The following is a 19,863-nucleotide window of genomic DNA, read 5'->3' as shown; positions in this document are numbered from 1 at the left end:
TGCATTGACAGGCGGATTTTTTTTACCCACTGAGCCATCAGGGAAGTTCTGTGTCCTGGGTATTGACTAATATAGGGAGAGGAAATGAATATTCATGATATTGGTAGAAACTGATATTTTTCAGCCATAGAATCTGAGGTTCAAACCAAGGTGTAATTTGTTCAAAGGTGTGTACAACTCAGCATCATCTGGAAACTTGGAAGAGATACAGATTTCACAGCCCATCCTCCACCCACTGAATCAAAAACCTTAGGGTTGGGCCGCAGGTAATTTGTGTTTACCAGCTAATTTGTGTTTACCAAGGCCTCCAGCTAATTCTGATGCATGTTAAAATTTTGAGAGCTGCTGACGTAGCACATTCATGACAGAGAACCTGAATTCAAACTCAGGTGTTTCTAATTTAAGACACCCCCTTTTTTAAAATATAAATTTATTTATTTTCAATACAGTATACTAACGCATATATATGGAATTTAGAAAGATGGTAATGATAACCCCCTTTTTTTTAGATACTACTTTCCTGCTCTCAAGGTAGAAAGAAGCAAGAGATGGTTGAGAGCTCATATAGTAACAGTAACTTCAAAGAAGTTACGTTGAAACATGCTTTGCTTTAATCTAATAGATAAAAGCAAAATAATTTTGTGAAGTACCTCTGTAGAATATTAGTCTGTTCTTTAATTTTATCAGGAAGCAAAATAAGCATTGATAATTTCATGTTTTATTTTCTCCATGGTAATATCTTGAAGATGGTATAATATATTTTGCAATTTCTTTAAGATCAAGGTAGTAATTTAGCTTACTTGTGAAAATTAAGAGTTGAGAATTTTGTTAAGAAAAGACGTTCTCAAATGTTCTTAAGATGGTTATTGACCAATTATTTGATATTTTTGACGTAAGCAAGTTTTACTGGTGAGATGATGCATCTTGCTTTTCTACTTTCAACATAATTTCTTAGTGTGCAAGTTGACACACTTAAGAAAAAGTCCAGTTGAAAACTATTAAAACATCCCCTTTGCAAGTAAATGATGGTTATTTGTGTGGTCCCAGTTCAACTTAGAAGGCAATAGATTTGAACTTAAAGGGCAGGTTTACGGCACAGAGGAAAGGGAGAAATTGAGGACACTGATCACTTTTCACCTTATTCACTGATAAATGGGATGACTTACTTCTGAAAGTGAAGAGATAGACATTAATATGGCTGTGCTTAGACTGAGACTTAGCAAAACACAAGACTAATATGCCCTTAGGACTGTTTTAATAACTCAATGTCATATTGATCTCCTTCAGAAATGGATACTGTATGGCAAACTAATTCACTGCAAAAACAAAATGGCAAAAAATGCTGCCAAAATCACACACTTATGAGTTCTCTTTTTACCATTGTGAGTAAAGTTTTCTTTTATGGGATGAAATGAGTATAATCTGGTATCTTCCACTAGCAATTAATCATATCAATTTAGGGCAGCTGTTCCAGTTATCTCTTGCTGCATAACAAATCACCCCAAGCCTTAGTAGCTTAATGCAATAACAACAATAATTATGCTCACAAATCTTCAATTTGGACAGGGCTTAGTGGGGATAACACCTCCCTATTCCACTCAGTGACTGATGGGACAGCTTGAAGGCACAGGGCTAGAATAATCTGAAGGTGCTCTCACAGGTCTGGCTCTTGGCTTAGCTGTTAGCTGGGGCTTTCCACTGAAATGTATTCTTGTGACTTCTTTGTGTGGCCCGGGCTTCCTCACAAAATAGTGATGGGGCTCCTGGGGTGAATATCTAGAAAAAGGGTCATTTAGAATTGGCAACACCTTTTGTGACCTAGATTCAGAAGTCATGCAGTGTCTGTTCTATCCATCATAGTTGTAGTAAAGTCCTGCCCAGGTTGAAGGGGAGTGTAAGTAGATGGCACTTCTTGATAAGGGAATGGTAAGGTTCTCGAAGAGCAAGTGGGGCCACTGCTGGAAAAGACACTTAAAAGAGCTTCAGAATTACACCTCTGATTTTTTTCATTGTTATTTTTTAACTTTTTATTTTGAAATAATTTCAAGCTTACAGACAGGTTGCAAAAATAGTGCCAAATTCCCATATACCCTCATCCAATATCCCCTCATGTTACATACATCTTACCAAACTGTAGAAAAAACAACAGTGAAAACTGAGAAATTAAACTTGTTACAATACTATTAGCTAAACTAAATAATGTATTTGGATTTCAGTGTTTTCTCCTAACATCCTTCTTCTGTTCTGGGATATGATAGATGGTTCCATATTCCATTTATTAATAGTTGTGTCTCCTTGGTCTCCTTCAGCCTGACACTTGTACAGTGTCTTTTTGTCTTTTATGATGTCACACTTTTGAAGAACACTGCTCAGTCATTTTGCAGAAGGTCCCTCAATTTGAGTTTGTTTGATGTTTTCTCATGTTTAGATTGAAGTTAGGCATTCTTGGGAAGAATGACACAAAGATGACGTGTCCTCGGTCATGTTGGAGGGTACATGATGTTCACATGTATTACTGGTGATGTTAATCTTGATCACTTGGCTAATCTGCCAAGTGGCATCTGTCAGTATTCTTTACTATGATCTTACTGTTTTTCTCTTTGTAATTACTGAATATTTTGGGGAGATACTTTGAAACTAAACAAACATCTTGTTTTTACTTAAAACTTTTGCAAACTAATTTTAGCATCCATTCATGGATCTAGCCCATAGCAATTGCTGATGTGGTGTTCTAATATTTATTTTTCTATTTTCTTCATTCCTTCTGTATTATTTAATTAGAATTTTTCTCTATGGGAGAGCTGTCCTGTCTCCCCTATATATTTTTTATTCAGTTGTATATTTATATCAGCATGGACTCATGGATATTTATTTTTAGGTTTATATTCCAATACTATGTTTATTTTCTTGTTTAAATTGTTCCAGCTTTGGCCATTGGGAGCTCTTTCAGGTCGGTGCCTATGCCATTTCAACATGACTTCATCCTTTTTTTTTTTTCTAATTTTTTGAAGCACTTCTTTACTTTCTGGTACCAAAACATGCTTTAGGTTTATCTTGTATTTTCCTTGCCAAAGCCCTGGATTAACAAAGAACTCTAGTTCCTTTTATTGGGAATGGTATTTATAAACCAAGATTGCAGGGCTTAGATGTAAACATTGCAACTGAGTTGTCATATGTATACCCACATCCATATTTATTTCTATATCTGTTTCTGTCTTTTAGGGTTATAAACCTGACCCTAACATTATTTTGCATTTGTCCATGTTGATATTTCTGTCTCAAGCTCAACACTATAGAATTTATTCTAACCTTCCCCCTTTCTTTATTTGTAATTTCTTACTCTGAAAGTGATAACCTGGCTCTCATTATCTGCAATATATTTACTTATTTCACTCCTAGAATACAAACTATTTCAGTTGTTAACCCTTAACCCTGTGAGAAACAAATTTAGCAACTAGAGAGAGTATAGTGCTTGTACACTGCTCCTTTTTGCCTTAATTGGAGTATTTGCTGTTTTTCATAGAGATGTCAGTCATATCTTTTTTTCCCCCCTCACTACCTTCCAGGTGGTTAAGTGATTCACTTGTAATACAGTTCAATTTGTCATAGTCTGCATTATGTCTTCTCCCTCACATCTTAGTTTTTGTTTTTGTTTTAGTTTACATGTGGTAAAATTCACTCTGTAGCCTAAAGTTCCATGGATTGTGACAAACTCAGTCATGTGACCACCACTAAAGTCCCTTACAAAACCATTCCGTTACTCCAAAAATTTCCTTTTGCATAGTCAGTCACCTCTCCCTAACCCCTCTACCCTTGGCAACCATGGCTCTGTTTTCCATTCCTATAGTTTTTTTCTAGGCTATCACATAAATGGAATCATTAAATACGTAGCCATTCATTTCTTGCTTCTTTCATTGAGCAGAATGCATTTAAGGTTAATCCATGTACTTGTGTAGATCGGTAGTTCTTTCCTTTTCATTGTTGGGTGGTATTCCATTGTATGAATGTACCACAATTTGTTAATCCATTTAGCAGTTAAAGGACATCTGGCTTTTCAGGGTTTGGTGATTTTGCATAAAGCTGCTATAAACATTTACATGTATAGGTTTTTGTGTGAACAAAAGTTTTCATTTCTTTCAGGTAAATATCTAGGACCTGTGAGTACAGGTACATAGGCTTGGTATATGTTGAACTTTATCAGAATCTGTCAAAGTATCTCCCAAACTGACTCTATAGTTTTGCATTCCTAACAGCAATGTATGAGAGTTCTGGTTGCTCTTATATTTTTTTAAAGAATGCAAATATTTTTATTGAAGATAGTCATAAGAATGTACTTTTTATTACTACTTTCAATTCAGTTCAGTTCAGTCGCTCAGTCATGTCTGACTCTTTGCGACCCCATGAATCGCAGCATACCAGGCCTCCCTGTCCATCACCAACTCCTAGAGTTCACTCAGATTCACGTTCATCGAGTCAGTCATGCCATCCAGCCATCTTATTCTCTGTCGTCCCCTTCTCCTCCTGCCCTCAATTCCTCCCAGCATCAAAGTCTTTTCCAATGAGTCAACTCTTCGCATGAGGTGGCCAAAGTATTGGAGTTTCAGCTTTAGCATCATTCCTTCCAAAGAAATCCCAGGGTTGATCTCCTTCAGAATGGACTGATTGGATCTCCTTGCAGTCCAAGGGACTCTCAAGAGTCTTCTCCAACACCACAGTTTAAAAGCCTCAATTAAACGCATGTAAGAATTAAAGATTTTAAAATTTAAAAAATAAAAAAAATAAAAAAAATAAAAATAAAGAAAAATAAAATAAAATAAAAGCCTCAATTCTTCGGTGCTCAGCTTTCTTCACAGTCCAACTCTCACATCCATACATGACCACTGGAAAAACCATAGCCTTGACTAGACGGACCTTAGTCGGCAAAGTAATGTCTCTGCTTTCAATATGCTATCTAGGTTGGTCATAACTTTTCTTCCAAGGAAGACTGTCCAATGTGCTGATCACATGAGAGTTATTGTTCTTTTGAGTCTATTATTTTTAATGAATGTGTTCAATGTATATATTTTTCTTATGAACTTAAGTACAAATACAGAGATGTTTAGGGGACATTTTCACTTCAAAATGTCATTAAAATTCTTTTAAAGCCATTTTCTTTTTTAAAAATTTTGATTGGAGGATAATTACTTTATAATATTATGATGGTTTTTTGCCATACATCAACATAAGTTGGCCATAGGCATACATGTGTCCCCTCCCTCCTGAAACCCCTTCTCACCTCCCTCCCCACCCCATCCATCAAGCTTATATAGAGCACTGCCTTTGGGTTTCTTGCATCATATGGCAAACTCTCACTGGCTATCTATTTTACATATGGTAATGTATATATATGTTTCAATGCTATTCTCTCAAATTATCCCACCCTCTCCTTCTCCCACTGAGTCCAAAAGACTGTTCTTTACATCTGTGTCTCCTTTGCTCCCCTGCATGTAAGTTTGTTGGTACCACCTTTCTAGATTCCATATATATGCATTAATATACGACATTTGTCTTTCTCTTTCTGAATTACTGCACTGTGTATAATAGGCTCTAGGTTAATCCACCTCATTAGAACTGACTTAAATATGTTACTTTTTACAGCTGAGTAATATAAACTACCATACAACCCAGCAATCCCACTACTGGGCATATATCCTGAGGAAACCAGAATTGAAAAAGACACATGTACCCCAATGTTCATTGCAGCACTATTTACAATAGCTAGGGCATAGAAGTAACCTAGATGTGGTACTTATTATACACAACTATAAAAAAAGGAATGCTCTGCATTCCTGACACTGCCCTTTGGTGGTTCTGTGACTTCAGCTCTCTGATAGGTTTGGAATTTAGATATTTAGAATTAATTTTTTTTTCATCATCAGCATAAGAGCAATGCTCCTTTTCACTTTCTACATCACAAGTGGGAATCAGAATTAGAAAAGCTTTGATTTTAAAGTTTAAAAAGATAACATAAGTTTAACTGGGAAATTAAGGTCAAAATAATAGACTTTTATTATTTTGGAATGAATAGAACTTCACTGAATATAAATATGATGTACTGGGAGGTAATGGGGATAAACATAGTTTTTTTTTTTTTTTTTAAGTTGCCTCCTTCACATCTTTCATGCCAAGCCATCTTCTCTGCTGGTGTCACATGACTTTGGCAATATTAGTTAATCACAGATTGTATATTGAAATGCTTATAGAATCAGAGAGATTACATAAATAGACTGGATTGCATAAATCTTGCTGGATATGGTACAGTAGTAAGAGTAGGTCAGGGGCTAAACTAGTTTGGAAATGTATACTCTGCTTTAAGGTAATTCAAGTGAAAATTTTTATGTGCCTGTGTGTGTATGTGTGTGTATTTATCTCCTAACAAGTAAAAGTGTTCAAGGCACCAGCTTTTGTTCCCTGATTCATTCTGGATGGTTTAACTGTCAGTTCTGCAGGGAGTGGTCAGCATGGTGCCGGTAGCACTAGTTAGTAAGTGTTCAACAGATATTGAATGAATAAATGACTGGTCACAAAAGAGGCAAGAAATCCAAGGTATTAATGATTACATTTTGAAATAGATATTTCTTCCCTTGTGTTTTGAGAACACAATGGTTTTTTATAGATCTTATGGAACTTCTTGCCTCATCACAGCTTTTGTCAAGATCTCTATGTCTATATGTCATAAGGAACTAAAATTAAAATAATGAAAGGACTAGTTTTCTATAGCAACACATGGGATATTTCTATATCAGTTACTGAATTAAGTGATAACATTGAAGGATCGATTTATTGCTTTTTGCCATGCAAAATAGCTAATTTGAGTTAGTGAATGGCAGCAAGAAATTTAAGGTTAAAAATTCCGTAAGCACCACTCATCTACACAAGTATCATCTCACAACTGTTTCAGGCTGTACAACTATTTAATGGGGATATTTCAGAGAATCACAAGCAATAAAATAAATGTTTTTATCTTCCATTCATTCCAGTGGGGCAATGTGGGATTTTAGATTAAGATCAGTACTTTGAGGTAAATGTGAAATTGACGAGGCAGAGACTAAGAATTGCCCTGGAGTCTAAATTGAGTGTTTTTAAGAAAAACTGAAGGGACAGAGAAACTTCTTTTTGCTTTGTTTTGTTTGTACTTCTCAGTTGTCATTTTGTCTCCAAAGGATTGAAGAACTTTTTCTTGGGGTAGAGTAGGTGCACAAGGAAAATTATAGGTTAGGAAATAAAATGCCTTTTGGGCAGATGAAAGATTGTCGTAATGGAGGTGGCAGATCTCAGGGTGGGAAGGATACATACATTTATACAGAAGAAAGAACTCAGCTCTAACAAAAATTCCCTGGGGTAGGTAAGACACGAGAATAAATTAGGTACAAAGCACAAGAATCCCTGAAAAATTGTAATATGAGTGTAACCAGTTGTTTTCCTTTGAGTCAGACATCCTATATGTTCACTTAGCTCGCGGTTACCTACAACCAATACAACACTGGCCAAGTTTACATTAGCCAATCAGCATCGTGTGTCCTCCATCTCTGTTGCTGTTACTTAAGTAAAAAAGGTATCTTGTTCACATTTATCATTACCCTGCTGTTTGTACTTCTTTTGTGTGGCTCACTTTTTAACATATAAAAACACTGGTCTGAGACTTCCCTGGTGCTCCAGTGGCTAAGACTCTGTGCTCCCAGTGCTGGGAGCCTGGGTTCGATCCCTGGTCAGGGAACTAGATCCCACATGCTGCAGCTAAAGATCCCAAGTGTCACAGCTAAGTCCTGGCACAGCCAAATCAATAAAAACATATTTTAAAAAATCACTGATACGCAGTAAAAATTACCTGAGTCAGTGTGAACCAGTGTTTCAAATACCACACACCCACACTACCGAAGCATCTTCTAGCCATTGATGTAATTAGCATTTCTTTATGCCAAGTTCCTTTGAAATCTTGCTTCATTTTTCCTTTCATATGATTAAATACTTAAGCATTAGGTCTCAAAGGTCAATTTCCATAAATAATGAGGAACTCGATTCACCCTATCTATGTTGGCCCCTCCTTCTATTGTGGAAGTAAATGCTGTAATATACATGCATCCCACATGGCAAGCCATTTACCATTTCTATCCCTTAGGAATATTAATACTGAAATACTAAAGAGGCTTGGCTTTCATGGGTACATTGCTGCCACATTTTATCAGTTCACAGAGGAAGAACTATGAATTTCATGTGAAAAGGCAGTATTTGGGAGGATGGTGTTTATAAATGACAGGGGCTGGAAGGCTAATGTGTTGATCAGGCTTCTGTGGCTTTGAAAAATAATGGAGCTCTCCCTCTGCATGGCTGTCACTGTGTAGTCCAGGGCATAAATCCATACCATTTAAGATGACAAGACCTTGTATTTACATAGAGACTTTCTCTAAGGAATTCACATCACTGCTTAGAAATGGCTCCATTAATTCTTAAAGCTTTGGGAACTAGAGTGGGAGGATATATGTTTTTGGCCAGTTGTCATAAATGAAAGAACCATGACAGAGATAGGTTTGTAACTTTTTCAAGGTCACTCTAGCCAAACTGAATTGCCAGAAGGTTGGAAGCGCAGAGTAATATCAATTTCCCATGTGGGGGAATGGCTGTATGGTCACTTGGGGTATGGGAGGAACATGGCTTTTCAGAAACTATCTTTTATCATTCTTACTCCCCTATGTAACCTGTGACTGAGGGATATTATCTCTAGAATGGTTAATGTTTCCCAAACCACGGTCCTCTGAACACTAGACTATGCAAGATATCAGGAGGTCTTCATTGAAAAAAACAAAATATGGCTTCCATGGCCAAATAAGTTTGAGAACTGCTTCTCTTGTATTTTTGTTTTGCTGACTCATGATTCCTATTAGTGCAGTAAAAGCTCTGAGAAGTCCTGTAGTGAAGAAATTACTAACTTTAAGTCACAGTTTTCCAGACTTATTTGACCACGGACATAAAGTTTCTAAGAGCACGTCTTAAAGACTTAATGGACTGCATTTTGAGGAAGGACGTTTCTTAAATAAAGGCTCTGGTGAAGAGATGCTTCTCAAAAATCTGTTTTTATTCTCTCATCTTTCCAGGCCCACACTCTATGTGGAGGCCTCATTCACAGATGACCTGGGTAGTGTTGGAGCCTTAGAGATGCAGGAGATATTTTCAGTGCTGCTAGATGAGGGCCCATGGAAGGAATGAGATGGTGCTGAAAAATCCAAGAACTATACCATAGCTTTTGCGCCAATCTCCTTCCAGTTCCTGCCTTGTTCTGTCTATTCCACACCCTGATCTGGAGCCATTTGCCTGGAATGGTGCCGTTAGCACAAGTTCTTGTGCCCAATGCATGGTGAAGCCAAACAAACTGAAACAGAGTTTGGAGCAGAGAAAGGTTTATTGCAAGGCTATGTGAGAAGACGAGGTGGCCTGTGCCCTAAAAAGCCTCAAGCTCCCCAAATGGTTTCCACAAAACATTTTTCAAAGCCAGGTGCGGGAATGGTTTTAGGGTATGTGATCGGGTCATGCACAGTTCTCTGGCTGATGATGAGGGACAAGGTTTGTGTCACAGGGGTTAACTTTATCAGTTCTTAGACTCCAGGAGCCTGGGGCTATGTGCTGATGGTCATCAAGTAGTTAACATCTTCTACATCTGTAAAACAACTCAGAAAATTTGCACCAAATACTGTCATCTAGGTATTTCAGAGAGGAGCTGAAACGCAGGATGTGGAGGAAGAGCCTGTCCTGGGAAGGCCCATAGGGTCTTGCTCAGTTAAAGTGCTCGAGTGCCCTATGTGCTGGGCACTGAGGGGATGAACAGTCACAGATCACGTAGCAAATATAGTGCTGACCAAGGAGGAATCAAGAACCAATTGGACACGAACTAGGAGGAGTGTATCATTGGGGCACAGAAAAGAACGTGGCTTCTCAGGGTGGATGTAGTAGAGATAGCGGTGATGGCAGGAAATGGGGAGACATGGAATCTCGTGTTTTAGCATCTTGACAAGTTAGGTATGTGGCATCCCAGAAAGGGTTTCTGGGCTAGGGCAGGGTCCAAGATGAGGCGCAGCCAAGAGTTGTCTTTCCAGTAGCTCTTGTACATTGCTTGGGCAAATCCGAATTAGCATATTTTATATTTTTAATTAATTTTTTTTCTTTTTTTAAAAAGTATTTTTTCTTTCTTTATTTGACTGCACTAGGTGTTAGTTGAAGCACACAGGATCTCTAGGTGTGGCATGTGGGATCTAGTTCCCTGACCAGGGATCGAACCTGGGCCCCTGAATTGGGAGGGTGGAATCTTAGCCACTGAACTACCAGGAAAGCCCCAATATTAGCATGTTAGCTACTCTCCTACAGAATGTGATAACCGTGTTGCCCTGTCAACTAATATTCATTTGGAAAATGGGTATTTGTCAATATGGAGACTGATAGCCTGTGGATACTGTATTTTGGTAAGGCAGAAACAACAAAAGCAAAAACTATGTCAAGATGATTAGTTGCCTTAAAAAAAGAAAGAAAGACCAGGTGAGAATGCCTAGTTTTAGGAGCATATTGGGTTGTTAATTCTCTTTTTCTTATTCTTCCAACCATTGCTGTCCTCCCTGCCCCCACAGACATGTTGTCACTATTGAGATCAAACAAGGCAGGAACTCTCACTCCTCAAGTTCAGTTCAGTTCAATTCAGTTCAGTCGCTCAGTTGTGTCCAACTCTTCATGACCCCATGGACTGCAGCACGCCATGCTTCCCTGTCTATCACCAACTCCCGGACCTAGCTCAAACTCATGTCCATGGAGTTAGTTTTTCCATCCAACCATTTCATCCTCTGTCGTCTCCTTCTCCTGCCTTCAATCTTCCTCAGCATCGGGGTCTCTTCAAATGAGTCAGTTCTTAGCATCAGATGGCCAAAGTACTGGAGTTTCAGCTTCAGCATCAGTCCTTCCAATGAATATTCAGGACTGATTTCCTTTAAGATGGACTGATTGGATCTCCTTGCAGTCCAAGGGACTCTCAAGAGTCCCAAAACCACAGTTCAAAAGCATCAATTCTTCGGTGCTCAGATTTCTTTATAGTCCAACTCTCAAATCTATACATGACTAATGGAAAAACCATGGTTTTGACTAGGTGGACCTTTGTTGGCAAAGTAACATCTCTGCTTTTTAATATGCTGTCTAGGTTGGTCATAAATTTTCTTCCAAGGAGCAAGCATCTTTTAATTTCATGGCTGCAGTCACCATCTGCAGTGATTTTGGAGCCCAAGGAAATAAAGTCTGACACTGTTTCCATTGTTTCCCCATCTCACCCCTCAAATGTCATTTTAATTAGGATGTGGTTCCTGGAGGACAGCATTGAAATGTGACAGGAGTTAGGGGGACCTAGGAAGGTAAACTGGGACCAGTTATAAAGGACTTTGGCTGTCATAAGTAACAATGTCATGACTCATTCACCAAGTGAAGGAGTTTGAATCCTGTTGTCTGGAAATGCAGAGAATGCAGACTTTTGAAGTTGGCTTGTGGCATGATTGAATGTTACCCACCTGCTCAGGTGTTGACCAGCCCCTGTATTGCCTCCACCCTCTCATGGCCACCCACTGAAGGACTGTCTCTTCTGGGAAACAGTCTCCACTACAGAGACATTGAAGTCAAGGACATATGTAATCATGTTTAGTGCATGTTAGGTCATGTTTACACATAGTAAGTGAATGGGATGACTTCCCAGGTGACTCAGTGGTAAAGAATCCACCTGCCAATGCAGAAGATGCAGGTTCAATCCCTGGGTGGGGAAGATCCCCTGGGGAAGGAAATGGCAACCCACTCCAGTATTCTTGCCTGGAGAATCCCATGGACAGAGGAGCCTGGTGGCTACAGTCCATGGGGTCACAGAGAGTCAGACAGGGCTGAGCGACTAAACAACAGCAACAGCAATATGCGTCTTCTTTGATTATTATGGAAATAGCAACCAAGAGATAGGTTTTTATTCTTGTAAAACTATAAAGAATAATTATAATAAGCAAATCCAGAGAATTTCATAGTAGGCCATCCAGAAAAGTTGACTGGATTTATGTCAGTAGATTTTCTTAAGAGCAGGCACCATTCTCCTCTGAACATCTGACTAGGAATTCCCTGGTGGTCCGATGGTAGGAGCTCTGCACTCTCACTGCTGGGGCCCAGGTTTAGTCCCTGGTTGGGGAACTAAGATCCCGCTAGCTGCGTGGCCAAAACCCAGAAACAACAGCAGTGGCAACAACAAAAAGCTGCAAGGGTTTTATTAAAAATAATGCCCATGAGAGGGAGCTAAGCCAGGCTCAGAGAGCCATCAGACCACAAGGCTTGGGTAACCCAGAGGGCAGTGGGGAGGTGGGAGGGTGGGTGGAAGCATCCTAGAGTGTGGTGAGGCACAGACAGCTTTGGCAAGGCAGTCAAGGTGTCCTCCAGCCAACATTGGCCATCAGAGGTTTCCCCTGTCCCCTGTCAGTGGACCTCCCTTCCATAGTACCCCTGTGGCTCTCAGTCATTGGCTTGGAGTAGCCTGTGTGAGATGTAACCCCACCCAAATGCACCAGTGGCTTTCAGAGCACAGCAGGGGGGCCCAGGTCCTCAGGAAGTCTGGGGGGGGTACATTCTGTTGGCTGCAGTAATGTACATGATTCAAATTTCTCCTTGGGATTCTCTAAATCTTCACAAAAAGTGTGTGTATGGGGGGGGCAGGGAGGGCCTGTTGTTGATAGAAATGGGAAGATGATGGCAGGTCAGAGATGGTCATGTTGTTTACATCTGAACATGCCACCTGCGTGCTGTAAAAGATGAGAAGGGTTTGCAGCTGGTTTTACCATATACCCTATCCTGCAAATTCCATGGCATCTGATGCCTTCATGCTGAAAAAGAAAAATGATGCTACAGAGGGGGGAAGAAGTAAAATGTTGATTTCAATTTCTGGGTAAAGCTGTCAGACTCAGGAAGTTCTTGACACTTCATTATAGGTAGAAGCACTTTGTGTAGTCTCTTTACATGTTATTCCCCAGATAACTTTTGTATTGATACAATTATTCTAAAATAATGCTCCCGTCATATCAGAGGCAAAAACAATTAGACAGAAGCTACCTTTGTTTGAAATCAGCATGATGAAATGTATTAATAAAACACAGTGCATAATCTTGATCTGTTGATAAATTGCCTGCTCTGGAGAGCATGGGCAGCTCTGTAGTGTCTATTGAGAAAACAAAGGAATCCTGTCAAGATGACATCTGCTTCTTCCGTGGAACGTGTTAGGAGTTACGAGGTTTTGAATATGATGCAGTTAGCAGCATCGTGTACTTAATCAGCTGGCAAGGAGGACTGTTTGTCTTCTTTTTCGGGCATCTGTGGATTCTAGAATGCAACTCACATTTGGCTTTACCTGAAAATCAGCAGGACACTGAGTTTGAAGATGCAGACTGAAATTGCTGTCCCCAATCCAGCGTCTCTGAGGGTTATTGTTGTTTAGTTGCTCAGTTGTGTCCGACTCTTTGTGGCCCCCTGGACTGTAGCCCGCTAGACTCCTCTATCCAAGGGATTTTCCAGGCAAGAATACTGGAGTGGGTTGCCATTTCCTCCTCTAGGGGATCTATCCAACCGAGGGACCAAACCTGCATCTCTTGCATTGGCAGGCGAATTCTTTACCACTGAGCCACCTGGGAAGCTGTATCCGAGGGTACTATTGGCAATGTGACAATGAACTTTGATGATATGGAGCTGGGGGTGGTGTTTGAGTTGATTATGGCCATAGGAATGCTGCACAACAACCAGCCACAAAATCTGAGCAAACCAAAAGTGGGTACTTGGTTCATACGTCTAGGGATTGATTGGAGATTGGCAGTCCAGATTGGGTTGTGCTGGGGCAGTTTGATTTTGCTATGTGTCTCTCATCTTCCTCCTGGGTTCAGTGAGCCAGTCTAAGTGCATTGTTCTCATTGTGATGGTAAAAAGGCAAAAGTATAAACACACAAGTTATATTAAGGCTTGGGCTTGGAACTGGCACGTGATCTCTTCTGTCTCATTTTATTGGCCAAAGCAAGTCACATGGCCACAATCACAGGAAAGGCACAGAAAAGTAGAATCTGTCCATCATGAGACCATGGTAGGTATGTGGATGCAGAAAGTTGTGATGAAATGGGCCCCAAATAGGCAACACACCACAGGGAGAAACTAGCCCTACCTCGATCTTTTTTAAAATCTAGGTTTTCCAGGAAAACTCTAGCTGGGGGTAGGGGGGTGGAGGGGTTGGGGGTTGGTGCTCAGCCCACACAAGGCACAAGGTCTTGACTCTTCTTCTGTGGCAGGGGCTATTAGCCATTCACTTAAATCCATTGCTGCTTCATCCTGGGTTTGTCTTTTTGCTTTTGAGTTGTAAAACTTCTTTATATTCTATTCTGAAGAGTACTCTTAACAGAAACATGGTGTGAAAATATTTTGTACCATTTTCTGGGTTGTCTTTTCACTTTCTCAATGGTTTCTTTTGCACTAACGTTTAAGATGTTGAAATCCAATTTATCTACTTTTTCTTCTGTTGCTTGTGCTTTTACCTAACAATCCTTTGTTAAGTCCAAGGTCACAAAGATTCATCCCTAAGTTTTTTTCTAAGAGTTTTGTAGTTTTGGCTTTTACATTGAGGTCTTTGGTCCATTTTGAGTTGGTTTTTATGTATGGTATGAAATTTGGGCCCAACTTCATTCTTTCGTATGTGGATACCCAGTAATGCCAGCATTGTTTGTTGAAGAGAGTATTCTTTGAGAACCACAGATCCAGATAGAAATGTTCGTAGCTGTTATCATTCAGGCAGACTCGGGTGTAAGGCTTTGTAGTTTGCTTGGTACCATGGTGAAGAAGAGAAGGCATGGTCAGAGTTGTGGTGGGGAGGATAGAACTGAAACTGACATGGAGGCTGGCCTCTTGGAACAGTATCAGTGTTGGAACACTGGTGTATCAGTCTTGGAACACAGCCAAAGGAATGTTATAATCTCAACTCAACTTTTAGAAGGTTTTGATATTAATGAATTCAGAGACAGGCATAGACCTAGTAGTTTGGAATCTGGATGGCTGTTGAAAACTTGGCAAACAGTTGTGTATTACCCTATTTATTAGATGTCTATAGGTATGCAGTGGGACTGTACTCTGTGGGCTATGGTTTTGAATATGGGGGCCAATACTGGAGAAGAGGCCCACGTAGGGTGAAGCTAAGCAAGATGTGGTGGACTGATGATTAAAATTGCTGCAGTTTTTCACCCCTCCTTCTGTCTAGTCTTGTTGCATTGTGACTCCATGGCTCATTTCATCAACAGGTAGAGATAATTTGCCCCCACTTTAATCTGGGATGGCCTCATGATTCTTTTTGGCCAACAGCATATAACAGACATGACTATATGTCATCTCTGAGCTGAGGCATCAATATGTCTTGTGCACTTCTCTCTGTCTGGAAGCCTTACCCTACTTTCCATGAGAATGAGCCCTGATGGGAGGATGAGAGAACCTATAGAGGCAGTGGGAGGCAACCTAGTCAATAACTAATCAACCCCCTAGCCCACCCACAGCTGAACAAGGCTGCATGAGGGAGTACAGTGGAGACCAGAGGACCTGTCCAACTGAGCCTAGTGGAGGTCATCAGTCTCCAGAATCTTGTTATAAATAAGTGATTGTTACTTTAAGCCACTGAATTTGGAGATGGTTTATTACACAGCAACAACTAATAATACACAGGGCGTAGAGGTTCTGCTGAATGGGCTGTAGATCAGGATGGGTTTTCTCAGGACCAGGACTAAGGTTAAGCAAGGGAAGTGCCTAGGTGCAAAATTTAAGGCGGCATTCACTCTTAGGTGCAGGCCCTGTATTTTTCCTAGGCTGGGTCTTCTGTTCATGAGTGGGAAGTGTTGAGAGTGAGAGCTAAGGAAGGCCATTAACACAGACTGAATCACTGGGAAAACAAGAGTGATGGCAGGGAAGCAGTGGGTCAGGGTACACACAGGCTCAGAGCTCTTCTTGGCTTTGTGTTGGTGAGGAACATAGATGTTACTAGGTATGGTTGGTGGTCAAGGAGATCCCAGTTTCAGCACAGAAGCCCATCTCTGTGTCTGGGCCAGTAGACCCCAAACCTGGGTGTGTGTCAGAAATGAGGAGAGGCTGTGGTCTGGGCTGTGAGCTTAGTTACTGAGCCATGAAACTTGAGAAAGGACATGGCGAGGAGGCCAGGCTATCATCAGCTGTGTGCACACTCCTTGGCCTCTTGCTCCTTTGACTTGGTAGAACATAATGGCTAAAATTCAAGAAATAATGGGCCACTTTTAGAAAAGAACCGCCTTGCAGAACACACTTCAGAACAAATGATTTTCATGATAAGCAGTAAGATTCTTTGCTCCAGTAGCAACTGCTGCAATTTACACATTGCATTGAGTTGTTGTTGTTCAGTCACCCAGTTGTGTCCAACTCTTTGCAACCCCATGCACTACAGCATGCCAGGCTTCCCTGTCCTTCACCATCTCCTGGAGCTTGCTCAAACTCATGACCATTGAGTCGGTGATGCTATCCAACCATCTTGTCCTCTGTCGTCCCCTTTCCCTCCTGCCTTCAATCTTTCAGAACATCAGGGTCTTTTCTAATGAGTCAGCTCTTCGCATCAGGTAGCCAAAGTGTTGGAATTTCAGCATCAGTCCTTCCAATGAATATTCAGGGTTGATTTCCTTTAGGATGGACTGGTTTGATCTCCTTGCAGTCCATGGGACTCTGAAGAGTCTTCTCCAACACCACAGTTCAAAAGCATCAGTTCTTCAGCACTCAGCTTTCTTTATGGTCCAACTCTCACATCCATACATGACTATTGGAAAACCATAGTTTTGACCAGATAGACCTTTGTTGGTAATGTAATGTCTCTGCTTTTTAATATGATGTCTAGGTTTGTCATAGCTTTTCTTCCAAGGAGCAAGCATCTTTTAATTTCATGGCTGCAGTCACCATCTGCAGTGATTTTGGAGCCCAAGAAAATAAGGTCTGTCACTGTTTTCAGTGTTTCCCCATCTGTTTGCCATGAAGTGATGGGACCAGATGCCATGATCTTAGTTTTTTGAATGTTGAGTTTTAATGTTGCATTGAGTAGTGATAAGCAGTTTTAGAAGTGACAGGGACAGGCCATATCCAGCTTTGCAAAAGCTAGGTCAGACCAACAGGGCGAATTCCTAAGCTATCACATCATCACTTTCATTTTAGTAATAAATGATAACAAGAGTGTCTCTTTAGGTTTGGGGAGGGGAGTTGCCCAGACAGTGAAGTAATAAGAGTGTGTGTTCCTGGGGCTAAGATGTGAACAGTTGAAGAGACTGTCTGCACTGTAAAATACTGTGAAGCCTCTAAGATAATAAAGACATATTGGAGACAAGCTTTCAGTTCTTAGCTTGTCAGTCTTCGTGGAATATCCTCTTCTCTTTCTAAATCAGGAACTGAGCCATTCCAGGCTTGGGTAGTTAATGAGAGCAGGGGAGGGGGCCATTGGGTAGCTTCTTGGTTACAGCTCCAGAGACTGCCTCTCACTCACCGAAGTTACAACCCTATTTCTCCATCCTTTTTATCCAGGCTTGGACTGTACTGACCTTCAATTTACCATTGCCCTGCTGGTTCACTGTTTAATAGTTGTATCTGAATTATAACTACTCCTTCGGGACCCAGGATCTGGAGATGATTTGGCCAGTGCATTTTTGTTCTTACTGGGAAACCACTCATTGTTTTTTAAATTAATTTATTTTTTCCATTAAAGTGTAGTTGAATTAGAATGTTGGGCCAATCTCTGCTGTATGGCAGAGTGACTCAGTTATACACATATATATGTGTGTATGTGTTTTCAGTCATGTCCAACTCTTTGCGACCCCATGGACTGTATGTAGCCCACCAGGCTCCACTGTCCATGGGATTTGCCAGGCAAGAATACTGGAGTGGGTTGCTATTTTCCTTCTCCAGGGCATCTTCCCGACCTGGGGTTTGAACCCAGGTCTCCTGCATTGCAGGCAGAGTCTTTACCATCTGAGTCGCCAAGGAAGCCATACACATATAGGTATTCTTTTGTATATTCTTTTCCATTATGATTTATCTGAAGAGATTGGATATAGTTCCTGTGCTGTACTGTAGGACCTTGGTATCTGTTTAAATGTAATAGTTTGCATCTGCCAACTCCAGACTCCCAGTCCATCCCTCTCCCTATCTTCTTTGGCAGCCACAAATCTGATCTCTATGTCTGTGAGTGTATTTCTGTTTGGTAGATAGGTTCATTTGTGCTGTATTTTAGATTCCATGTATAAGTGGTATCATATAGTATGTGTCTTTCTCTTTCTGATTTACTTCACTTAATCTGATAATCTCTAGTTGCATCAATGTTGCGGCAAATGGTATTATGTCATTCTTTTTTATGACTGAATAGTATTCCATTCTCTGTGTGTACCATATCTTCTTTATCCATTCATCCATCAATGAGCATTTAGGTTGTTTCCATGACTTGGCTATTGTGAATAGTGCTGCTGTGAACATGGAGATGCACGTATTGTTGTGGTCTATGCATGGGTTGGAAAAAGAATTTCCAGTCATGAGTATTTCATAATAGAGTTTGTTAGAGCAGGAGATGCTGTTAGAACAGCAGGACAGCTGAAGGGAGAGCTGACCCTTTGGTGGGCTAGTAGCCTCAAGACAGAATTCCTGCTGGAAGGATGATATTATGTGATTGGTTAGGGTGCTATTTGGTGGGTAATAGGGTGGGTATATTTACCTAACGTGGGGTCAGGGAGCTGGCTGGTTTAGTTCAAGAGATGACCTTGGTGCAGGGCTCCACATCTGTATCCTTGGTACAAGGCCTTGAACCCATGGCCTTGTAGGCTTCCACATGTATCTTTTTGAATTATAGATTTGTCCAGGTGTATGTCCATGAGTGAGATTGCTAGATCATATGTTAGTTCTACTTTTAGCTTTTTGAGGAACCTCTACATTGGTCTCCATAGTGGTTGCACCAACTTTCATTTCCACCAACAGTGTAGGATGTTTCCCTTTTCTCCACATCCTCTCCAGGATTTATTAGACACCACTCTTTCTATAAGGCTCATCCCAATCAGTTGTTGCTGATAACCCAGTCTTTGCACTGTCATTTGCAGACTGCTTGGAGAGTCATTGAGGACTGCAACCTTGGCTCCTTCTCACTTTCTTCTTCTCTAAGTGTAGTCCTTATGAGTGATGATTTTAATGATGCCCGGGCATGCCAGAGCCTATTTTATAGTCATCTCTTATAGCTTTTGTATCACTGCTGAAATCTGATATTTTCTGCCCAATATTTCAAATCTCCACAACTTAAAACCGGATAAAGTCTGACCCATAGGACTTAAGGAAACTTGGGTGGCCATATTTTTAATAACATTCCCTACTTGCTTGTATTTTTTGAGAGTTTTTTTTTGTGATCTTAAATGGTGATAAACCTTCAAATAATCAATAATAGTCCCAGTCTTATGAATTGAAGCGATAGCTTGACATTTTTTATTTGAATTTTTATAAGTAAGCAGTTTTTTGCATTTTGCCCTCTTTTTTGATAACATTATGGGAAATAGCAGTTTCTAGTCTAGCTAAAAAATTAGCATAGGCTTTATTAGGCCCTTTCCCAAGACATATATTTTGAGATAACTTTGGCAGAAGATTAGCCAGGGAGAACAGGTTTCAGACAACATCTCTGGGCAAGATATACTATTGTTGCGTAATCAGGGGTACAAGTCTTGAGATACAAGTTTCCAGGCAAGATTTGTTACAATTATAATCATTAACATAGAGCATAAGAAA

The sequence above is a fragment of the Capra hircus genome, assembly GCF_001704415.2.
Source record: "Capra hircus breed San Clemente chromosome X unlocalized genomic scaffold, ASM170441v1, whole genome shotgun sequence".
NCBI lineage: Eukaryota > Metazoa > Chordata > Mammalia > Artiodactyla > Bovidae > Capra > Capra hircus.
Note: the sequence above shows the minus strand (reverse complement) of the source record.